The sequence below is a fragment of the Pelophylax lessonae genome (genome assembly GCF_965119305.1).
Source record: "Pelophylax lessonae genome assembly, chromosome: 4".
In the NCBI taxonomy this organism is placed as follows: domain Eukaryota; kingdom Metazoa; phylum Chordata; class Amphibia; order Anura; family Ranidae; genus Pelophylax; species Pelophylax lessonae.
In genome coordinates this window covers 283453649-283473270 of record NC_138771.1, presented here as the reverse complement: position 1 = coordinate 283473270, position 19622 = coordinate 283453649, and the positions used below count along the sequence as shown (strand labels likewise).

The following is a 19622-nucleotide window of genomic DNA, read 5'->3' as shown; positions in this document are numbered from 1 at the left end:
TTAAGAACCATCTGGATAAAATCTTTTGGGATACTTCCCAGTGGGTAACAAAACAGGTTACTTTCTGAGAGTAATGTATCCTGCCATTGAGCATCAGTAAAAGATTGCTGATGGTCATGCCCCCATTGAGACATGGGTTTGGTTTTATGTAACGTTTTTTTGTTCTGGAGAATAGAGTAAAACAGATAAATATCTTTGGTGGTGGATATAGGGTTTGTGAGGTATTTCCAGGCTTATTGGTGCATATGTATAGAGGATTTTGGGTGCCTATTTAGAAATGTGGAGATCCTCATGTAAGTTAAAAGGTCCTTTGGTGAGCTATGGTAGGCCCTATTAGGTTCTTCCACGGGTTTAAGTTGGGATCAGTGGAATAGGTCTTCTACCCATTGGATGCCTGTGGTCTTCCACTGTTTAATGGAGAGGTGGGGGATAAAGAACTCCAGGGTAGAGAGGGGAGTGAGGAGTGAATAGGAATGAGAGTTGATAGCATTGCAATGAGTAAAGGTGTCCCAAGCCTTAAGGGCTGTTCTTATTGTGAGAGGGAAGTGAGTGATATTAATATGTTTTGACATGGTAGCTAAGAGTACTGCTTTAGGATCTGATGTATGTAAGAGATAGGACACAATGTCAACCCATAGGTTATCTGGAGCAGTAAGGAACCATTGTTTCAGTTGTGTCATTTGTGTGGTAACCCAAAAATGTGAGAGGTCTATGAAGCCGACTCATCCAGACTTTGTGTGTTTTATAGGCTGAGCATAGGAACAATGGGCTCTCTTGTTATGCCAAATACATTTTTTGGCTAGGGATGGGAGAGATCTCATGTGTGAATGATATACTTGGATGGGTAGGGTTCTAAAAATGTATAGAATTTGTGGGAGCCCCATCATATCGAACAAGGCTAGTCTCCCCATCCAAGAAAGCTCACATCTAGAATACTGTTGTATGTCCGCAGACCATTTGTGTATTCGAGGCTTATAGTTTGCTTTGCCCAAGTGTGCAGATGTAGGGGTTTTGGTAATACCTAAATAAGGTATACCTTTATCTGCACAGGAGTATGGGAGTTTTGTAGATAATTGAAGATGGATGAATTCCTGCAGGGTTTAGACTTCACAGGGATTGTAAAGGTGGGGGTGGATGTACTTGAATGTACTGCATTCTCTATCAATGCCGCAGGGCCAAGGGAAGATTGAGTCACAGCCGTCACTAGAGGTCCAGGGGCGGGCTGCGAATTGCAGGAACCGCCGCCATTTTGTCCAGGACCGCTGGATTTAGAAGGGAAGAAACCTGACAACTTACGGGAATGCAGAGTCTCAATTTTCCTGCGAGGCATGGTGCAGGTTTGTGCACACTGGATTGTGACAGGTGAGAGAGCTGAGGGGCGTCTAGGGCTCAATTTGGCTGTGTTTTCCCGGTGAGGGCAGAGAGTTCCTCGATTAGGCAACCATCATGCTGGGCAGTCGCCACATCCCCAGCCGGAGCTCCTCTTTAAGGTGAGATTTTGTCACTTGGATGCTATTGATTATGTGAGTTCATTAATCTGTGTTATAGAATTAGATCCCTTAACAAGACATAAAAAGTTAGAGCTCATGCATCCATTAAGCAGAAAAAAAGCAACAAAACATTTTTTCCCCATATTACTGTGCAAATAAGTATATTGATTGTGTTGTATGCAATAAAGAGAAATCAATGTGTGTTTTGGTATTTAGCTTGTTATAGTGAAAACATGGAATATATTGATTAGATACTGACAATGATGCAAGCTTGATGCGTGTTACATTGCTAATAGATACGTTAACAGCTTTTATTACATCTGGCATTACTTTTCATAAGAAAAAGGTGAGTTTATTCTGCCTTAAGATAAAGTTTGTTTTAAAAGTTTTACTTTCAAAGATATACAACCTTTATTATTGTTGCAATAACAAAAAAAAAATATAACCATTATATTTATATTTGATTTAACCCTCAGATCATTTCCTCTTACTTTACTGCTCAGCATCTTTCAATGTTGTAATGGGATGGCCAAAACGTATTGTTTGTGACGCTCGTTTCTACTTTACAAAGATTAAATAGCAATGGATACTGTGTCTATTTTTAGTACTGTAATACCAAGACAGTATGGTGACACATATACTATATAGTATGAGGAAAAAGAGAGCTGTAACAATAACGAGTCACACTCTTTTCAAGTCAAAACAGCTATAAATGTTGTAAAGAATATAAAAAGAAGAACTTCCTTCATAAATATTTCATTTTGGATTCAGGTGAAACTGTAAAAAGCTAAATTAAGCAACAAGTAAAGTAATCTGTAATAGCAAGGAAAGCATGAAAAATCCTTCAGAAGATTTGTTTATGGAAGTCTTGTCTCCTATATTTAATCATGCACACTAGTACTTTACTTAAGGATTGTAGGTTAAAGTAGGCATTTGAAAATTTCACCTGTCTTTATTCAATTACTGTTCTGATTTGTTTCCTAATAGCCATAGCGGTTTCCAATTTGCATGCAGTAATTCATATTAGCTCCGTGTTCAATCCCTTGTGATGTTGCACTATAACACAACATCACAATTATTGCTATTGTTTTGGAATATATAAACGTAAAAAATTACAGTTATGGAATCAAAATGCACAAATATGCACACATGGCTACATATTTTCCTACGATAAAAATATATACACACAAATAAACTGGCTGACAAAGAAATGTTACATCAATAACCTCAATCATTTTTACTTTAACACAATACAATATATCAGGCATATGTAAATCACATATCAATGCATTCTGTACAAGTGATTAAACGACCAAATACAATACAGAGAAACCTGTCTAATGGCACATTGGTTACTAATGAACTGGTAATCCACATTGACAGAATATTGATTTAACTGATGGCCCTTGCTAAGTGCATAAAATAGGTGCATCTTTAAAGATTTTTTTTCCACAAAGCATATTGAACACTAGACTTCCTTTATAAAATAAGCTTATGCAATGTAACTGACCCATGGTAACTTAATCCACCTCCTATGGCAGCGTCCCAAACTCAAATAATACTGGTCCTGTGTTATTACAATTTTTAATAATGTAAAGAGTACCTTCTTTGTTGCTAATCCAGTTACCTGTATCTTGGGTAGTTTTGACTGCTCCTGCATGAACGAGCCTTTAGTTGTTGCTAAACTGCTGTTTATTGCACACAGAATGTTAGGCATTAAATGGGTCTCTACATTCCTCCTACTGTTAAAGAATGGTTGCAGGAACCTTAAAGGAGTATAGCATTTCAGCAACGTGTATATTATGCAATGCATAGACAGTATCTCACAAAATGAGTACACCCCTCACATTTTAGTAAATAACTTATTATATCTTTTCATGTGACGACACTGAAGAAATTACACTTTTCTACAATGTAAAGTAGTAAGTGTACAGCTTGTATAACAGTGTAAATTTGCTGTCCCCTCAAAATACCTCAACACATAGCCATTAATGTCTAAACCGCTGGCAACAAAAGTGAGTACACCCCTAAGTGAAAAGGTCCAAATTGGGCCCAATATTCCATTTTACCTCATTGGTGTCATGTGACTCGGTAGTGTTACAAGGTCTCAGGTGTGAATGGGGAGTAGGTGTGTTAAATTTGGTGTTATCGCTTTTACTCTCTCATACTGATCACTAGAAGTTTAACATGGCACATCATGGCAAAGAATTCTCTGAGGACCTGAAAACAAGAATTATTGCTCTACATAAAGATGGCCTAGGCTAGGAGAAGATTGCCAAGACCCTGAAACTGAGCTGCAGCACGGTGGCCAAGACCATACAGCAGTTTAACAGGACAGGTTCCACTCAGAACAGGCCTTGCCATAGTCAAAGAAGTTGAGTGCACACACTCAGCATCATAACCAGAGGTTGTATTTGGGAAATATACATATGAGTGCTGCCAGCATTGCTGCAGAGATTGAAGGGGTGGGGGTCAGCCTGTCAGTGCTCAGACCATACGCCGCACACTGCATAAAATTGGTCTGCATGCTGTCGTCCCAGAAGAAAGCCTCTTCTAAAGATTATGCACAAGAAAGCCTGCAAACAGTTTCCCGAAGACAAGCAGACTAAGGACTTGGATTACTGGAACCATGTCCTGTGGTCTGATGAGACCAAGATAAACGTATTTGGTTCAGATGGTGTCAAGCATGTGTGATGGAAACCAGGTGAGGAGTACAAAGACAAGTATGTCTTGCCTACAGTAAAGCATGGTGGTGGGAGTATCTTGGCCTGGGGCTGCATGAGTGCTGCCAGCACTGGGGAATCACAATTTGTTGAGGGAACCATAAATGCCAACATGTACTGTGACATACTGAAGCAGAGCATGATCCCCTCTCTGCAGAGACTGGGCTGCAGGGCAGTATTCCAACATGATAACGACCCCAAACACACCTCCAAGACGACCACTGCCTTGCTAAAGAAACTGAGGGTAAAGGTGATGGACTGGCCAAGCATGTCTCCAGAACAAAACCCAATTGAGCATCTTTGGGGCATCCTCAAACGGAAGGCGGAGGAGCGCAAGGTCTCTAACATCCACCAGCTCAGCGATGTCATCATGGAGGAGTGGAAGAGGACTTCAGTGGCAACCTATGAAGCTCTGGTGAACTCCATGCCCAAGAGGGTTAAGTCAGTGCTAGAAAATAATGGTGGCCACACAAAATATTGTCACTTTGGGCCCAATTTGGACATTTCCACTTAGGGGTGTACTCACTTTTGTTGCCAGCAATTTAGACATTAATGGCGGCGTGCCCCCATCCAGGGAAGGTGGAAAAACCATACAGGAGCACTGAACAGGAATATACACCTGAATAGTATTACTCCAGTATACACCGCAAGCCTATTGACTAATGTGCTACCTACTATTCCTTCCTCTATGAATGGATCATATGTATCTAATGATTGAGTACCCAGGCCGCAAGGTGCACCTACAAACTGTCATTATTACACTGACAGGAATCATTTTCTTATGACATACAGTCCTTTCAAGCCAACTCAGGCTCCTGGCTCCACATTCCCTGCTGCTCCAATTTAACATTCTAGTTACAAGCAAAATACAGAGCATTGAACTGTAAGCTCCAGATGAAGCGTCATGCGAAACATGTTGAGTGCTCAATGAATTTCTGTACTTACCTTTATCAATCACATTATTGTCTAGTGCATTGACGCCTTTTCAGGCGATATGTTTATGCTTTTTAAATATACAATAATAAAATGTTTATATTTAATTTTACCTTGTGCCTCCAAAGTCCATGTTTCTCTTTTGTTAGTAGTATAGTTCCCAATTAGGATGTGGCACCTAATAACTATTTCATGCGCTCAGTAAATCGATATCTGGTCGTGTTGAGTTATTTTGAGGAGACAGCAAATTTACACTGTTATACAAGCTGTACACTCACTACTTTACATTGTAGCAAAGTTTCATTTCTTCAGTGTTGTCACATGAAAAGGTATACCGTATTTTCCGGCGTTTAAGACGACTTTTTAACCCAGGAAAATCTTCTCAAAAGTCGGGGGTCGTCTTATACGCCGGGTATTGTCTTATAGGGCGGATGCTGAAACTTCGGAGCCGACTGAACTATGCGGTAGGGGGGGGGGGACTCAAAAAGGGCCACGGTATGCCTGCTTGGATTGGCTCTCCCTGCTTCCAAGCCCTCCCTGTCTCAGAGACTATGATATGCCTCTTTCACCCGTCTGGCCCGCCCTTGTATACTATTACCGTACCTCCTTCTCTGCGTCTCGCTCCCGAGGACTGCAGTAAAGCGGTGCAGGCGCGCATGTGCGAGATCTGAGAGGCAGAGAAGAAGGTACGGTAATAGGATACAATGGCGGGCCAGACAGGTGAAAGAGGCATGTTTTTCTGGTCACATCGCCGCTCTCTCTCTCTCTCTCTTTTTTCCATACCCCAGGCATATGGTATTTTTAATCATAGATAGCATCTAGGTGCTGGATAGCACTATATAAATGTGGAAGGGCTGGTTGTGTACAGAAAGCAAAAATATCTTTGCGTTACAGACAGGATGCTGAATTCAAACATGCATTCAAAAATTAAAAAACACTGTCACTGAGATCAGGGGCCATTTTTTATTTTGTTTCCTGAGTTAAAACTTGCCAATTATATTATCCTCTAACTTTTGGGTCATAGTTTGAAATCAAATATTGAAATATTGACCATATTGAAATCAAATGTGATGCTTTTTTAATTTGTATTTGGTGTGCGTTGGAAGAGGGGTAGTATATCCCAAACTCTATATTTTACCTGGAAAAGTTGGGGGTCGTCTTATACGCCCAGTCGTCTTATACGCCGGAAAATACAGTAATAAAATATTTACAAAAATTTGAGGGATGTACTTACTTTTATGAGATACTGTAGATAATCATTTAACTAAAAAGTTAGAATAACTATCATATAGTCTTGATTCCCAGAGTCTTTGCCTCTGAGTTTTTGGACCCCATAAATCTACTTTTCAGTCTGTAGATTTAAACAATCCCTCTTTTTTTATTTTGCTGTTTGACCTGAAGCTGTTGAACTATACTTGTTTTTTATGTCATGTCTAACATGTTGTGTCTTTGTACTTAAATCAAAAACGTGTTTAAATAAAATCTGATTTAACATTAAGAAAAGTTTTTTTTGTTTTTTTTTTTGTCATGGGGTAAAAGATTTTGAAGCTCACTTATTTAAAGGTGACTCCACTTTTGTTGAGAAAAAACATCCTCTCTCTGTGATCTATGTACATTACAAGAATTTTAACAAACGTTGTTGCAGAGTCCTACCTGTTTCTACTCTAAAGGAATGGCTCTTTGTTAGATCATGTCTTTTAACCCTTTAGAAACATCTCAACATAACTGAAATTTTTGTTGCAGAGGATGCCAAAATCTGACTTGCAGCTTAGAGCAAACTTCTAAGGAAAATCAGCCAGCCAATCACACAATCAGGAAATTACATCTCTGGGGAAGTTCCATACACCAACTTTATACAGAATACCTTTAGGTTTCCATGTTGCATTGAATTTTACACAAAATTACAGCACTGCACATAAAAAATAAAATACAAATTGTAATAGTACTACATTACAATATAGATCAATATTGCAATATTGTTTTCCTACAAAAGTGAAATGACCCTTATAGCCGAACATCTTCATGCAATAAATTGTAAGGGAGTGCATTTTGAATATCAGAATGTGCAAATTAAATAAATAAATAACAATTTGTTTTTGAAGTGGATCTTCACTCAAACTTTATTTACTGAGTAAAGATTAATGACCCGCTTTGCCTCCACTCCCTTGGAGCTGCATAGCAAAAGCCTCTGATTGGAGAAATCAGGGATAGAAACAGCTTAATATGCTGGAGCAATGGAATGAGTGACTTCTGAGCTGTGAGGCCAGCTCTATTGGATAAAAAACGTTCTATCAGCAGCTGCAGCAAGTCTGGAAGGATTTTCCAATCCACCTTGAATGTGTAGATGAGGAAATCTGTCCATTTTTTTGTTCAGGCCTCTGGCTGAACAAAAAAAAAATTGAAACATGTATGACCAAATTAAGTTCAAGCTCCTGTAGCAAAACCAAGTATCCCTTACTTATTTTGAGCGGGTTATGAAATGTATTTTTATGCTTGTGTGAATCTTTTTGATAACATTGTAAATGTTATAGAGGTGGGTATGGATGTACATGTACTGGTTATTAAATGATCCAATTTCAAAATAAAGCTTATATTTTTTGGGACATGACAATTGTGTTGTTCCTGTTACAGTTTTCCTTCTTTTTATTTACATATCACTCCACCTTCAGGAAAATCTGCTGGGATGATGTAAGGGGTCTTTTTCTACAATCAACATCAGATGTAGGTAAGGGTTATAACCCTCAAGCCATGACACAGAGATCACGCCTGAGGCTTTATTTTAAAAAAAAAACAAGATACTGCAGTGTAAAATTGGGCAACAGCAGGACAGTTTACACATAGATAACCTAACTACGTAAGCCTAACTTTTTTTTTTTATATATGAGGATAGGGAGTTGTGGTAAATGCAAGTGAAATAATGTGAGGTGGTTAAGGTGCAAAATGTTCTTACACTTAGTGTTTTTTTCATTCATTCATGTGATGTAGTGGCATGCTATGAGCAAAAGGCAGCTCCATGAACAGGAGCATTCCAAGCCTTGCAGCAAAAAGAACCATATCAACATAAAATAAAAACCCAAATAATATCCAAAATAATGCCCCCAAAACATAAACAAATGAAACCTTGTAGCAAAAAAAGTTGAAATGCTAACTCAACCTTTAAGTCCATATTTAAGGTGTAACTTGTATTATGGTCCCAAGTGCAGGGGTTCCTCTCCCTTTCAGCAACTGTAAGGTTTGAAATAAGTGCATCTGTGCGTGGCTCTGCCTACACATCGAAAACAAGTTTTTCAAGGACATGACGGACTTTATAGGCACAACATGAGGCTCTTAATTAAAAGGTATAAACTTTATTTCATCGATTTTAAAACATCTTGTATTATAAAAACAATGTAACAACCTCTACATGCAGTAGATCAAAACAGTGCCCAATCCAGCAAAATCATGGAGGAAAGTTCTAGTCATTCAAGCTGATGAAAATATGGGAGAATCCATAAAAAGGAGGTATGTATATGTAGTTAAAATGCAAGTATAAAGAGTCACATTCCCAAATGCTCCATGCTGGGATGGTCAATGTGTTTTGCAAGATAAAATTGCTTCCTCTGGACTGATTGGGTGGGTAGTGATTGACCTTGAAGGTAGGTATATGGGAAGTACATAAAAAGGAGGTATGTATATGTAGTTAAAATGCAAGTATAAAGAGTCACATTCCCAAATGCTCCATGCTGGGATGGTCAATGTGTTTTGCAAGATAAAATTGCTTCCTCTGGACTGATTGGGTGGGTAGTGATTGACCTTGAAGGTAGGTATATGGGAAGTACAAAACTAATGGGGGCGTACACAGGGGCCACCTCAAAACAGAGGGTGGGATGACACTGGGACTATTACCCAAGTGTCTCCTTCTCCCAAAGACAAGACCACTCTGGTGTGTATGTATAAGGTGAGTAGATGGGCCATAAGGTTCCAAAAAAATATAGTAGTAGAATAATACTGATAGAGGGAATATCTGTAGGGAGAGACTGAATGTATGTATAACCTACGATAGACGCTGAAAAATAGACAAGATAAGCATCACTTGAATACGGATATCCCGGAGGACAGTGTACTAAGAGTATAAAGGTGGGATCTTTATCAGCCAAGCAGAATAGTCCCCTCAAACAAAGATACCAACCGCACCTAGGGTCTAGATTAGAACCAGTTAAACCCCCCAAACATTGGGGCCGAGTCTCCATAGCGTTTCCAATAGTAGCGTCATGTGGTCTGAGATAGGCCCTACAAATTTAGAAAAATAAACAATATTCCCTAAAAAATAAATAAAAGCCGCTAACTACTGCCCACTGAAACAAAAAACATATTTTAAAGTGAAATAAAGTAATTCCTGACCTCACTAATTAAAATTAAAGATGGAAATTCCAAAATAATAAAAGTAAAGAAAGAAAACAGCAAATTGGGTTCTTCAGAATGAATGTACAATTTCCTAATGTACCAAATTCTCCCTCTCTCTATGCAGTTTGTCATATTTCCCTATCCTTTCCCCACAACATCTTCCATTACACTGCCACTAATTCTGTCCTGTTACTCCATTTTATAGTGACTGGGCTTGCTAATCCAAATGCTCCTTTATTTACCCTTCCAAGCTTACTGTCCATATTTCAAGGCCATGCATTATACTATGGTGAGTCTGCACATAAATTCACCTGGACCACAAATCTTCAATCCACAATATCTGCCTTGTACCTATGGAAGCTCCAAACCTGGACCTCATCCCTAACATAATATTAAAATGTTTACTCACTGAATAGTGGATCTTAAATTTACAGCACGGTGTCTAAAATATATTTACCTACTACTAGGGTCAGCATTTCCATTGATTAGCTTTTTAGCAATACTCTACACAGTAATTCTAGAGGATGAAGCTTGCTAATTTTGTCTATGGTGTTTTTACAGAAAATCAGCATTACACTGTTATATGTGACGCTGACAAGTCTTTCTATTATATTTAAAATATTTAAAAGCAGAAATTCTCTGAAAATACAGTTCCAGAAGTGTACTTATAAAAGCACCAGGGAGATATAGAATGGCATAATGAGTACATTTATACAGCTAATGCTGTGTGAACTTGGATTCTCGAGTAACTGGGGAAACATGATGGAGATCTTAATAACATTAATAATTTATAGACTGCTTTCACTGGACTGAAATTTAGAAATGCTGATCTCAGACCAATGATCAAAGATGAAATCAGCTAAGGGGAATAACAGTAGCATGCATTCATCTGAATATAAAAACGAGGGGAGAGTTCCTATAGATGTAAATCCTGATAAGTGTTTAACAAGAAAGTTTCAAAGAGAAATTTAAATATTTAAGCGGTATAATAAGGCAGCTTACATTCTCTTATATCCACAATTAGCAATCAGTTTTTGTTTCCTTTGAGGAAGAAAATTAATGCAACCCAAATTCAGAGTATGAACATGTAATCTAAACATGTTTAGTGGGCTTAAAACGTATATATTGAGAATCTAGTAACCCGTCAGATGAATAAGCTGGGAACCAGCATATGGATACATATGTGGATAAATATGTGCTTACTGTATATATTAAATATCTATGGATACATTCACAATAGATGTGTGGATAAAATGACAATGGTTACATTTAATATATACTATAAATGTAGTTACACATATACCAGAGAAATTATTTGAACTAATTTTCTGAGTTTGATTGTGATTTGGAATGATAATAGTCTAGATTTAAGAAAAGAACATTGATTTTTTTAAGAAATCAAAAACATAGTCTCACAATGGGAAATGACAGTCAGAAAACTATTGCATTCTCTTTATCGCATGTGTCACATTTGAACATCTTATTAAATGTATTGCATTCTTCTATCCAGTACATGTAGAAGATACAAAGTGGGGAAGTGTGGCTAGTTAGTATGTAAAGTGCATGCTCACTGTATAAACTTAGAGATATTCCCTGAATTTGTAGCAGGTATAGCATCAAGTTAATTCTCTGCTACCTCTCTCAGTGACATGTCTTGACTCTTCAATACCTAATATTAGCTACCAATTACATTGGCATCAGTTGATTACTAAAGTTAACAGAATACCCATAGACTAAACCTTCGATACATGTGTTTTTAATAACAGATTCATGTGTAATATTGTCTACATTAAATGCAAATGCGTATTGATAAATACATTTAGTAGCATGTTAGCATGTGCTCTGGATGACAAAATATTAGCCTAATTTCAAGTACATTTCTAAAAAGTAATTCTGCAAATTAAAGGTAAAATGGCTAATTGTGCAGTGCAATATATTTCAGCAAAATCATTCTGCTCAGTCCTATTAATACCATGTTAAGTTTATTGCTCTACTAGAAGTTAAGTGCATTCAATCTGTCAAGTTCTACTTATTAGGTAAAGCCAAAAGGCAATATGTATAAGTATAGGGGTACAACTGTGCTGTCATTACCAAATAAGTACCACTGGCTATAGATATGTGACTTTGAGTTACAACATTCAGGGATATACACATCATACCCAAAATGTTCAAAAAATATAATATATTGACAGATAAATAGGGACTACAAATATCATTGTATACAGTACAACACAAATTAAAAGATGTTTGGTACATACAAATGAACATTAAAGATGCTTTATGCAGGTTACCAAATATTTTTTTTAAATAACCTTGTGACGCTATTTCTCCCAATACCAGATAGTCAAGGCATTATGCAAAAAAGAAGATTTATATTATAGGTGGTCTAAAAAAATAATAAACATATATTGGCAAGTAAACTGATTACTTACAAAAGGACAGAGAAGAAATTTCAGATAGGAATCCCCTAAGTACATGCAGAACCCATATACCCTCTCCATCTATGTACTGCAAATGTACAGAATAGTACCTTTGCATCTAGAGAGAGAGATAATATCCACCCTTATGCTGAGTAAAAGCATTAGACTAAGACTTCAACTTTTGGAAAAATCAACAGACTGATGATATGAGTCATGAAGGAGGCATCCTATGGAGAGAGCAAGCATGGCCAGCATCAAGCTGGAGAACACACATAATCGCTTCCTGAAAGAGGGGCACCCATATAGTAGATTGTACTCACCAAGGGACCATATAGTCATTTGACAAGAAGGTAAAAGCAATTGTGGTTACCCCCCTAACCACCCCCCCCCCCCACAACCACATATATACACCAGTGTTATCCCCAGAGTGAGAGAACATGCCTCCTCTTACCAACTATACTGGCCATTCTAGTAATTAGACTGGCAGGTTTATGCATCCTTCTCCACTTCTGGCATGTGCTCCAACATGAAACGCATGTATGGTGCCATGACATCACATATGCATCAAAAGCAATCTAGAAGTCTTTCAATGCTTTCTTATATGTGGACTTATTAAGGGAATCAGGGTGTGAATAGTGCAGCTGCCATCGCTAACTTTTAGTTAGGTGTACAAGCTTATTAAAGTTATTGTAAAGGTGGATTTTTTTTCAAAAACATAATAAACATTGCATACTTACCTGCTCTGCGCAATGGTTTTGCACAGAACAGCCTTGAACTTCCTCTTCTGGGGTCATCCACCAGTTCAATCTACTCCTCTTTTCTGTCTACCCCCATAGAAAATCACTTGCTATGGAAGCAGACATGTGGCTTGATCCTGAGCTGGGTGGCTATTTAGAATGAAAATGACTCAGTAAGGCAATACTGTACCCAAATTACAATTTTATTATTTTTGAGACAGATAGAGCTTTCTTTTGGTAGTATTTAAACTCAAAAGGATTTTTTTTTGCTATACAAATGAACAAATTGAAAACAATTTTGAAAAAAAAAAAAAAAAAACATGTTTTTCTTGTTTCTGTCATACAATTTTGCAAATAAATGATCTTTTTTCTTAAAATTAGGCCAAAATGTATTCTACTACATTTCTACTACGTTATTTATATTTGCAAATTGATAAGTCCTGATGTACTGACTGTCTCATCTCATTTTTTGAAGCCCTAAAATGTCAGGACAGTACAAATTCCCCCAAATGACATTTTGGAAATTAGACAGTCCAATGTATTTAGTAAGAGGCATAGTGAATGTTTTGAAGTCGTAATTTTTTGTCATAATTTTTTGGAAAATGAAGACATTTTTTAAAAATACCAGAACTAAGAATACTAAGAATTACACCCCAAACACATTCTGCTATGCCTCCTAAGCAGTGGCGGCGGGTGCTCAAAACTTTTTTTTGGGGGGGGGGGGCGCAAAAAGAAAAATGTAATAGGTATTGCTTCACGTGAAAAAATGCGGTAAAAAATTGCGCGACTTTGAGGTCATGGTATAGGCATGGCACAGGTGATGGTATAGGCATGGCACAGGTCATGGTACAGGCATGGCACAGGTCATGGCACAGGTGATGGTAAGGGCATGGCACAGGTGATGGTATAGGCATGGCACAGATATGGTATAGGCATGGCACAGGTCATGGTACAGGCATGGGTATAGGCATGGCACAGATATGGTATAGGCATGGCACAGGTCATGGTACAGGCATGTCACAGGTCATGGTATGGGCATGTCACAGGTCATGGTACAGGAGATGGTATATGCTCCCTTTCAATGCAGAGACCAGCGTACATGCCCCCTTTCAATGCAGTGACCAGCGTACATGCCCCCTTCAATGTAGTGACCAGCATACATGCCCCCTTCAATGCAGAGATCAGCGTGCGTGCCCCCTTCAATGCAATGAACACTGTGCTGTGCCCCCTTCAATGCAATGAACACTGTGCTGTGCCCCCTTCAATGCAATGAACACTGTGCTGTGCCCCCTTCAATGCAATAAACACTGTGCTGTGCCCCCTTCAATGCAATGAACACTGTGCTGTGCCCCCTTCAGTGCAATGAACACTGTGCTGTGCCCCCTTCAGTGCAATGAACACTGTGCTGTGCCCCCTTCAGTGCAATGAACACTGTGCTGTGCCCCCTTCAATGCAATAAAAACTGTGCTGTGCCCCCTTCAATGCAATAAAAACTGTGCTGTGCCCCCTTCAATGCAATTAACAATGTGCTGTGCCCCCTTCAATGCAATAAACACTGTGCTGTGCCCCCTTCAATGCAATGAACACCGTGCTGTGCCCCCTTCAATGCAATAAACACCGTGCTGTGCCCCCTTCAATGCAATGAACACTGTGCTGTGCCCCCTTCAATCCAATAAACACTGTGCTGTGCCCCCTTCAATGCAATAAACACTGTGCTGTGCCCCCTTCAATTCAATAAACACTGTGCTGTGCCCCCTTCAATGCAATAAACACTGTGCTGTGCCCCCTCCAATGCAATAAACACTGTGCTGTGCCCCCACAATGCAGAGTTCAGCGTGCGTGCCCCCTTCAAAGCAACTGTGCTGTGCCCCCACAATGCAATGAACATTGTGCCGTGCCCCCATCAATGCAGAGTTCAGCGTGCGTGCCCCTTTCAATGCAGTGTGCCACCCCCCGAGACCAGTGCACTTGCCCTGGAGCAGGTCCCGGACTCCCGGCTGGCGGCTTCTGTCTTCTGTCCCGGTGGGCGGCTTCTCCTCACTCGGCGACGGCTTCTGTCCCGGTGGGCGGCTTCTCCTTACTCGGCGACAGCTTCTGTCTTCTGTCCCGGCGGTCACTCTGCGGTGGCTTCGGCGGGCGGCTTCTCACTCCGGCAGCGCGTCTTCTCGAGTCCTTCCGGCCCCGCCTCCTCATCGGCCAATGGCATGGGGTTTGCCATGCGGCCAATCAGGAAGCCGGTATTAGACCGGCTTCCTGATTGGCCAGGAGGAGGATCGGTGTGACAATAGCGAATTTTCATTCGCTATTGTCACACAATGGGTGGGCTCGGGACGCACTGCTCTGCACCCCGGGTCCACCCTTTGCACCACCCTATTAGAGCCTCTGGCTCTAATGAGATGATGAAAAAAAAAACCCATTGCACTCCATGCGTCCGGCGCCCCTGCATGCAGATTAGGGGGCCGGACGCATGGATGGGGGGGGGGGCGGCGCCCCTGCGCACTCAGCACACCAGCCGCCACTGCTCCTAAGTATGGGGATGCCACATGTGTGAGACTTTTTCACAGCCTAGATGCATAGAGGGGCTCTAAATCCAAGAAGCATATTTGTTCTTTCAAGGAGCATAAATTACACATAAATTATGCATCAAATTTCCTAAATATCTATCACATTATTGGAGGTCCTGGTGCAGCAGTACAGTAGAAACATCCACAAAAATATAAATGAAAAAAAAAACAACAATTTTGAAAACAAAAACCCACGTTGTTCTCAGTTTCTGTCATAAAATTTTGCAACTAAATAATCTTTCTTCATTCATTTCTAAATTTATGCCCAAATCTATTCTGCTATATTTTGTTGGCAAAAATAACCCAAATCAGTATATTTTATTTAGTCTGCGTAAAAGCTATAGAGTGCACAAGCTATTGTATATACAGTATATTCGAAAATTCACCAGTCCTGATGTACTGACTGCCTCATCTCATTTCTTGAAGCCCTAAAATGCCAGGACAGTACAAATACCCCCAAATTACCTTTTGGAAAGCAAACACTCCAAGGTATTTTCTGAAAGGCATGATGAGTCTTTTCAAAATGTATTTTTTACAAATGCAAATGCAGGAAAGAAAATGAAGTTGTTGTCAATTAATAGGATAGCATTGGTCATCACAGAGGACAAGGGGGCACTCTTTACGTCTAGAGGAAAAGAGATTTCATCTCCAAATAGGGAAAGGTTTCTTCACAGTAAGAGCTGTGAAAATGTGGAATAGACTCCCTCCAGAGGTAGTTCTGGCCAGCTCAGCAAATTGCTTTAAAAAAGGCATGGATTTTTTCGTAGGTGTACATAAAATAACTGGATACTAATATTTATAGGTAAAGTTGATCCAGGGAATATCCGATTGTCTCTTGGGGATCAAGAAGGAATTTTCTTTCCCCTGCTGTAGCAAATTGTATCATGCTTTTCTGGGGTTTTTCACCTTCCTCTGGATCAATTGTGGGTACAGGATTGTGTATATGGGATTGTATGGTTGTGTTTTCTCTTTTGTTTTTTATTGGTTGAGCTAGATGAATTTGTGTCTTTTTTCAACCTGACTAACTATTTAAGATATTTCCAACAGCTTCAAATTACCGGGTCTGCGGCAAATTTACAAGCTGTCCATCGCCAACATCAAAAATTCCAAAGTGGGAAAGGAAAAGACATACATCAACATTGTCATCATTGGAGATGTAGATTCTGGCAAGTCCACAACAACTGGACATCTCATCTACAAATGTGGTGAGATCATCAAGAGTACCATTGAAAAATTTGAGAAGGAAGCTGCTGAGATGGGAAAGGGCTCCTTCAAATACGCCTGGGTCTTGGACAAACTGAAGGCTGAGTGTGAACAAGGAATTACCATCGACATTTCCCTGTGGAAATTTGAGACCAGCAAGTACTATGTTACCATTATTGATGCCCCTGGCCACAGAGACTTCATCAAGAACATGATCACTGGTACTTCTCAGGCTGACTGCGCCGTGCTTATTATTGCTGCTGGTGTGTTGGTGAATATCTCAAAGAATGGACAAACTTGTGAACATGCTCTTCTGGCCTACACTCTGGAAGTGAAGCAGCTTATCGTTGGTGTAAACAAAATTAATTCCACTTAGCCACCATACAGCTAGAAGAGATACAAAGAAATTGTAAAGGAAGTCAGAACTTACATCAAGAAAATTGGTTACAACCCATATATTGTTGTCTTTATGCCCATCTCTGGTTGGAACGATGACAACATGCTGGAACCAAGTGCCAACATGCCATGGTTCAAGGGATGAAGAATCATCCACAAAGAGGGAAAAGGCAGTGGAACCACTTTGCTAGAAGCTCTTGATTGCATTCTGCCACCTAGCCCCCCCACTGACAAGGCTCTTCGTCTGCCTCTGCAGGACATGTACAAGATTGGTGGTATTGGTACAGTACCAGTTGGTCATGTTGAAACTGGTATCCTGAAGCCAGGTATGGTGGTTACCTTTACTCCAGTTAATGTAACAACTGAAGTCAAGTCTGTGGAAATGCACCATGAAGCTTTGAGCGAGGCTTTGCCCGGTGACAACATTGGTTTCAACATAAAGAACGTTTCTGTGAAGGATATCCATTGTGGCAATGTTGCTGGCGATAGCAAGAATGACCCACCATTGGAAGCTGGTCAACTCACTGCTCAGGTCATTATCCTGAACCACCTAGGAAAGATGAGTGCTGGCTATGCGCCTGTGCTGGATTGCCATACTGCTCCCATTGCCTGCAAGTTTGCTGAGCTGAAGGAGAAGATTGACCGTCGTTCTGGTAAGAAACTGGAAAAAAAGTCCCTGAAATCTGGTGATGCTGCCATCATTGACATGATCCCCGGAAAGCCCACGTGTGGGGAGAGCTTCTCTGACTATCCTCCCCTTGGTCGCTTCACTGTGCGTGACATGAGGCAGACTGTAGCTGTTGGTGTCATCAAGGCTGTTAAAAAGAAGGCAGCAGGTTCTGGTAAGGTCACAAAGTCTGCTCAGAAGGCTCAGAAAGCCAAATGAATATATCAACAATCCAACACCACCTCAGTCTTAACCAGTGGTGGAAGATCAGTCTCAGAACTGTTTGTCTCAATTGGCCATTTAAGTTTAATAGTAAAATACTGGCTAATGATAACCATGCATTGTAAAAGCTTCAGAGGGAAAGGAATCTTTTGTGGACCATTTGTTTGTGGCAGTCTTAAATTATTAGAGTTTTTAAATCAGTAATTTTAAGTGGGAACAACTTGACCAAAAAAACTGCCACCAAATTTTTTGAGACCATTAAACAAGGTAAATGAGAAAAAAAAAAAAAAAAAAAAAGATATTTCCAACACATATCATAGGCATACTTAGAATTACACCCCAAAACACATTCTGCTACTTCTGAGTATGGTGATACCTTATGTGTGAGACTTTTTCACAGCCTACCCACCAAGACGATGGAAGCACCCAAAAAAGCCTACATTTTGGAAAGTAAATACCCCAAGGTATTTTTTAAGATGCATGGTGAGTCTTTTGAAGACTTTATATTTTGACACAAGTTTTTGGAAAAGAAAATGAAAATGTATCTTTACACATGTTGGCAATTTAATATGATACTTCTCACAATCAGCATGAGCCATCTTAGAATTTCACCCCTAAAAAACACGTTCTACTACTCCTTCTGAGTTTGACAATACCAAATGTGTGAGACTTTTTCACTGTCTGGGTTGATTATTTAATGTACCAATTGTGTCAAAACCAATGTACTGTAATTGTCACCTCTATATAAGTGGTCAGGGAATATGATTTAGTGTAATGTCACCTATAGCAGTTTCTGTTTGTTTAAACCAAGCAAGCCTACGCTAGTAATATAAGGCTGCCCCCAGAAATGCCATGTTCACTGGCCTAGTGTTTCGCAGGAGTGTAGGTCAGCAAACAGACAAGGGATTGGTCAAGGCAGCTGGCAGAAACATGGTCAATGAACCAAAATTGTGGTAAAAAATACTGCGCTAACAAAAATAGTGAACAAATAGCCGCTGACACTCCAACAGACTGTGATGGCAACCAAATATAAACATAAATTGTGCAGCGCTCAAATGTTTAAGTGAGTACAATGGGATACACACTGAAATGCAAAAATAAAGTCCAATATTCAAAATTAGACAAAAAAGGAAGGTGACCAGTCCCACATAGAAGAGTGAATACTTGTGATAAATCCCACACCAAAAAGAGAATATAATTCGCTCACCAGATGGCATGGACCCAAAGTACCTTACAGCAATTGGGTCATGCAGGCTGAAAGTGATGATCTCCTTGGAACAGATGGCAGAGGCTTCCACGAATTCTCCTCCAAATGGTGGATATAGGAAGGTCACTCAAGGATGGTACACGTATGGATATCTGGAAATCCCCACTCAGAAAGGTGTATGTGGGATAAATTGAAAAGACACCATAGCGTGATACCATTTAAATGGTTTATTAAAGCAAAGAAAGTAATGCACTTACAATGGGTCAGATGGTAAGAAGCATTCAATACAATTCGGCACTCTTGACAATCCTAAATCCTTTTTTGTCTAATTTTGAATATTGGACTTTATTTTTGCATTTCAGTGTGTATCCCATTGTACTCACTTTAACATTTGAGCGCTGCACAATTTATGATCAATGAACCAGTCATCGTTAGTACAGGCAGCAGGCAGGAGCAACACTGCACTGTTGTGGCAGTAATCAGGGACAATATGACTGGTGCAGGGGTGATTGGGGACAACATGACAGATGTGGCAGTGATCAAGGACATTATAACTGGTGTGGCAGTGATCAGGGACACTGCAGCTGGTGTGGTGGTGATTAGGGACAATATGACTTGTGTGGTGGTGATTAGGGACAATGTGACTGGTGTGGTGGTGATCAGGAACAATATGACTG

General features: G+C 39.8%; 1 pseudogene across 1 annotated transcript; it reads left to right on the top strand.

Moving 5' to 3' along the window:
- Positions 1-1764: 1764 nt before the first annotated feature.
- On the top strand, positions 1765-17810 carry LOC309554585 (elongation factor 1-alpha 1-like; annotated as a pseudogene). The gene is made up of 3 exons: positions 1765-1836; positions 8559-8647; positions 16298-17810. The product of its transcript is annotated as an elongation factor 1-alpha 1-like (transcript).
- Positions 17811-19622: the final 1812 nt, after the last annotated feature.